The following is a 5,724-nucleotide window of genomic DNA, read 5'->3' as shown; positions in this document are numbered from 1 at the left end:
TTGAAAAGACCACTAGAAATATCAATAGAGGCACAGAAACTCTCTTGACATTTTTATACGATTGGGAAGGAAAGAAAATGCATAACATAATTTTAAAGGGTGACTTAGAGACTAAACAACAAAATAATCAGTTTAAAAACATGTGAAACTGACAATGCCTCTTTAAGGAAGGTAAGTAATACGTCTGATTTTCAAATAATCACTGGAATACTGAGTGACATTTATTAGGATATGATGATATTTAAGTAAGATATTAAAGTGATGAGTTCAGGGTAACATATTGGATTTGCTGTAATTTTATTAAGTCAGATAGTAGCTGGCAGTGTGCCCTTTTGCACTTTGCAAATGTACTGTTCTACTCTTTGCTGTCATTGGAAGAAGAAAGGAGTAGCCAAAGAGGAGGGGATTTACTTATTTATTTTAATCCATGCCTGTACAGTTCAGACCCAAACAACAACTAGATGTTATAAGGGTTGATATCAATAGGGAGCCTCTCTTAAAAGAAAATGCAGTATTTTTACATCAATATATGATTACTGGTGTTGCTGCTTTGACCATCAGAAAGTGACAGCATTTATGTTCAAATTACAGAGCTGTAGCCAGATAGGATGGTAATTTCAGACCAGCTACAAATATCTTTCACTTTGAATAGGGTGGGTTTTTTAAAATTTTTAATTTTGGATTTGTGCTATTCAAACTGCTATTATACTCAGGCCATAACAAAAGGCTTTGTTGCAAGGTTTACTCCTGTCTAAAGCTAAAAGGACCCATGGTGTGAAAACAGAAAAATCTAATCTATGTCAAACCACAATAAAACTAAATTTTTCCCTAATAGTGTTCAGTTTTTCGGCTGCCTTCATAGGCTGCCAGAGACTTTATTCTTAATTGAAAATGATAGTTCCCTGGGTAGTTAGGAGTCACATGGCAGCCCTTTATTGCTAGACCTATTATGTGCACACTATATCTCAGATATTGCCTGGAGAAATACAGCAGATTTATTGATATGAGGGACTGTCCCTCACTCAGTATCTGTCTGCCTTGCACTTGAATTCCAAGTGTGGGTCATTTCTAATTTTATAAATTTCTGAAATCTTGAAGAGAGAACAGCTTTAATACCAAAACTACCATATTTAACGGGAAAGAAAATGCTCCGAATGTGTCTGATTGACAGAAAAAAAATTCTTGTGGTTTTGTTTTTGTTTTTTGCTTTCTAGTAACAACAGAGAGTGGAGGAAAAAATCCCTGAATAAACTTAAACAAGTTGAAGAAAGAAATACTTCTGTCCCCAGGGAGAATTGTTTAGCTTAATCAAATGGGGAGACACTAATGAACGTGCCAAACTTAATATATATTAGGAACTGAGTCAGCTTTGGAAAGCAAGATAAGACTAATGACAAAATAAATCACTTTATAACCGTTTAGCTCTGGTGTTTTATAACTAATGAGCTCTAGTGGGGGAGGGGAGGCATAGAAATAGTGGACAAATTTCTTTGTCCCCGGAGTTGTCCAACAATATTGCTTTGCGAAAAGCATGGGAGCCAGGCTTTTAGTCTTTTTTATAACTGTCCTGACCCCTCGAGTTATTTGATATTAACTTGCCTGCCTGCTAGGAGTTAAATCAAAGGTTGTTCAGGGAACCAAGCAGGAAAGTAAAACACTGACTGAAAAAGGAAGCCTGAAGGAAACGAAGGAGAAGATGTTTATTGGGGCACACCCCCAGTCTGGCTTTATCTAAGTGAGAACTATTTACTTTTCCCCAATGTAAATGAGAAACTGGTCCTGCTATTGTGGGGAACTTGCTTGGCTTCTACATTACCCTAGTGGAATTGATTAGGGAAAGGATATGAGTTCTTACTCCCATTTTCTATTCCAAGAGGACTGGCTGATCTCAAGGACTCTTTTTCCACTCTCCTGAGTGGCAGAGTCCTCGTAACTCTGACAAAGCTTGGCCCAAAATTCCTGGAGGTCTTTACCCAAGCTTCCTGGAGGTCTTGGTTCCCCAATCTTGTCACTTAGTACAGAGGCTACGGTGTCCCTACTTTAGGGTACTTTCTCTGCTTTGGACACTTCCCTGACCCACTGATGGCTACATATTGCTCAAGCAAATACAATTTATTAAACCACAATCCATTTTTTAAAATAAGGAAAACATGGGAAAGGTTAAAGGAAAACATGTAATCCATTCTGTGGCAGGGCATATCACAAACAGCAATTCCCAGAAGATGGAGTCCCTAGGAGAGCGATCCATATGAGAGAAGTAACTAGTGGTGTCCCCCAGGGGCGCGTACAGGAACTAATCGTATTAACATATTCATAAATGATCTGGCGGTCTGCCAGGTCTGCTTTATGACTTGACTTGCCAGCCATAATGAGCCCCTTCTTCGTGTGGGGCCAGTGTGATGGTGCCATATTAAATCTGGCACTTAACATAGTGTCTGACTGGAAAATATAGGTGCCAGTGGAGAGTTTATTTACTAAATAGTTGCTCAACCACATGTATCCCATGACTCTCTGGTTTGTGGTTCGGGGTAAGTTCTGGATTATTTACATGGGGTATAATTGGGGAGGGAAAAGAAGTTCTTATGTCTATTTCTTAACCAAAAATTGGATGTGTGTAAATTTCTGGCAGGTGTGATTTTTTTTATTAACTTATAGCAGCCTAGTAATATCTACACTGCTACAATTTTCTTGTTCAATAAAGACCCAGTGCTTGTGTAGGTTAGTATGCCTCCCATGCCTGATAGCACCATAGACTATTTCAAGCAGCTGCTCCATCGTATTTAATGGGGCTGTACAAAGGACCTACTCTCACTTTGAGCTGCATGAGGGGTCAGTAGCCAAGAAGCTACCTCGCTGCTGGGAGGGAGGAGGGCAGGAGCCAGGAAACCCAGTGCATATAGCTCAGCTTGGCTGCCAGGGATCTGGGGAGCCTGGTGTGCAGCTAAGATGGGCTGAGGTGGGGGGAGCCAGGAAGGCTGATGCATGGACCAGCTAGGCTGCACAGAGAAGCTGGGAAGCACAGGGGACAGCAGGGCAGGGGGTGGATCCAGCATCAGGGGGGCCAGAACTCACCTCCCCTGGTCTGGCAAAATCCCTTAACAGGAACCAGTCAGGTCCTGAGGGTGCCAGGCCAGGAAGGTCCAACCTGTTGTAATTTGACATTTAAATCATAGAGCTCTTTTAGGTTGTTTGAGATTTTGAATCCCCAAGTATTTTATAGAACGTGTTGCTCATTTCAGATTTGATATAATTTACTTTAAATCAAACTGTTTTCCCAAAGTCCTGGATTTCTTTCAAAGCTAATTTTCGGGACATTTGATTTAGCTAATTATAACATAGCATTAGATACATATCTACTGATGTGGTCCTGCTATTTTTATTCCTGCAATGGATCCCCTGTTCCCTATCATCTGTGGATAAGGTTCCACAGCCCATGTGAAAAGCAAAGAAGACAATGGATGTCCCTATCTCATCCATCTGTGTAATTCAGAAAGGGCAGAATTAACCCCATGAACTCACACCATAGCTTTTGGGCTGGTGCAAAGAGCAGTAATCCTTCTAAGGAACTGGTGGCCAAAGTCCATAACGGACAGGACTTGAACCAGAAAGCTCCATGCTACTCCATCAAAAGCTTTCTCTGCATCTAATGATACCAAGAGAAATGAATCAGTTTTTGATCAGGCACTATGGATGATTCCAGCTAATCTCCAAATATTGTTAAGCATTTGTCTATCCTTAATGATGCAGTTAGATTTGGATTTATATAAACTGAGATAATAGACTGCAATTTGCTTGCTAGTATTTCTGCTTAATTCTCTGTAATTCAACACAGTTATGAGATTATAGGAATTGCCTAAGGTCCTGTCCTATCAGAATGGCATTGACGGGACCTCTCAAATGAATCACTGATATAGAGGTGGGCAATAAGCAGCCAGCACCAACACCCACAGCTCCCAGTGACTGGCCAACATGAACTGTGAGAGGCCATACCTCAGAGACTCAAAGTCTGGCGGCCTGCAAGGATCTAACTCTCAGAAACTGCGTCTGGCCTATACGCCACTTATTGCTCACACCTGCACTATTAACTTGTAAAATCCAGCTGGAAAGCCATCAGTTCCTGGAGTGTACCAATTTCCATGCTTATTTGCCTCCAGGGTTCCTTCTTTTTTTAAATTCTTTAGTTAACATTTCTTTATCAGTTTGCTTATCTTTGGCAAGCTTGCTATTTCCAGATATATTTTTATAACGTTAGAGCTTGGAGTATCTCAGGTATACAGATGTTAATAAGTAGCATATTTCATTAGGGGTATTATCATGTTATGCTGATTATTCTTAACTAGCCAATTAGCCCGTCATAAGATGGGATTTTCAGGTCTTCTCTCCTGAGCTCTCTCTCTCTCTCTCTCCTCCTACTGCCTCCCCCGCTCTTTCTCAACTCTCCTCCGCCTCCTGCCTCCTTTCTCTTCTCCACCTCCTGCCTCTCACTCTCCCTTTCTCTTCTCCTCCTGCTCCTGCCTCTCTCTCCCCTCCCTCTTCCCCTTCCCTTCAGCCAGGTTGCCGTGAGGGAGGGGGATGAGGCAGTGACGAACACGGCCAGGGGGCAGAGCCATGTACATCACTGCCCTCTCTTTCCCTCCCACCCCAGGGGACCCCAAACGGCCCCTTACACTGCTGGCTCCCCCGGCGGCCCGACTGAGGGGCGCAGCACTCAGCTGAGTGCCACAGTGGGAGGGGAAGGGGGGCGGTGACGAACACGGCCCCACTCCCTGGCTGTGTACATCACTGCCCCGCCCCCTTCCTCTCCCTCTGTGGAGGCTCAGCTGAGTGTTGCGCGCTCAGCCGGGCCGCCGCAGGGGAGGAGGGGTGGGCTGGTGATGTACACGACCAGGGGGTGGGGCTGTCTACGTCACCGCCCTCCCATTCCCCTCTCTCCTAGTGGCCTGGCCGAGGGGCGCACCACTCAGTGCCACGGCAGGAGGAGGAAGGGGTGGTGGTGATGTACACAAGGACTCCAGCTGCGGCCAGTGGCTGCACCCCCCCCTCGCCAGGTCTGCTTCCTGCCCCCTCCTCCTGTCCAGCCCCACGGCCCCCAGTCCTCCCCCAGCTCTGCTTCCCACCCCCTCTTCCTGCCGGCCAGCCTCATGGCCCCCCGGACACCCCCCACCAGCACTGCTTCCCTCCCCCCTTCCTCCGGGCCCCCCCATCCTCCCCTCCAGCCCCACAGCCCCCGATCTCCCCCAGCTCTGCTTCCCACCCCCCTTCTGGCCAGCCCCACTCCCTTCCCCTCCCTGTGTGGTGCCCCGCCCCCCCTTCCCCTCCCTCCGTGGTGCGCTGTGCCGCTCAGCTGGGCCCACCTGAGCAGCGCTCCCACGGGGCCCATCTGAGCGATGTGCAGCTGGGCCCCAGCGGGGGAGCAAGCACCTCTCAGCTGGGCCCGGTGGGAGCACCGCTCAGCTGAGCCTGGTGGAAGCACTTCTCAGCTGGGTCCGGGGCGGCAAGCAGCCCTTTGGGCCGCTTGCTGCCGCTTGCTCCCACACCGGGGCCCAGCTGAGCGGCACAGCGCTTGGCCAAATCGCCACCGAGGGAGGGGAAAGGAGGCAGGACGCTGACATACACAGCCAGGGGGCGAGGCCGTGTACGTCAGCATTACAGACTCACAGACAACGGGCTACTATATATATGGTTGGTGGAACAATATGTTGCTCTTGCATTTCCTTTTAGCTT

Source organism: Pelodiscus sinensis, chromosome 1 (assembly GCF_049634645.1).
Source record: "Pelodiscus sinensis isolate JC-2024 chromosome 1, ASM4963464v1, whole genome shotgun sequence".
Lineage (NCBI taxonomy): Eukaryota > Metazoa > Chordata > Testudines > Trionychidae > Pelodiscus > Pelodiscus sinensis.
The sequence above is the reverse complement of the archived record's forward strand: the minus strand, read 5'-3'. Positions refer to the sequence as shown.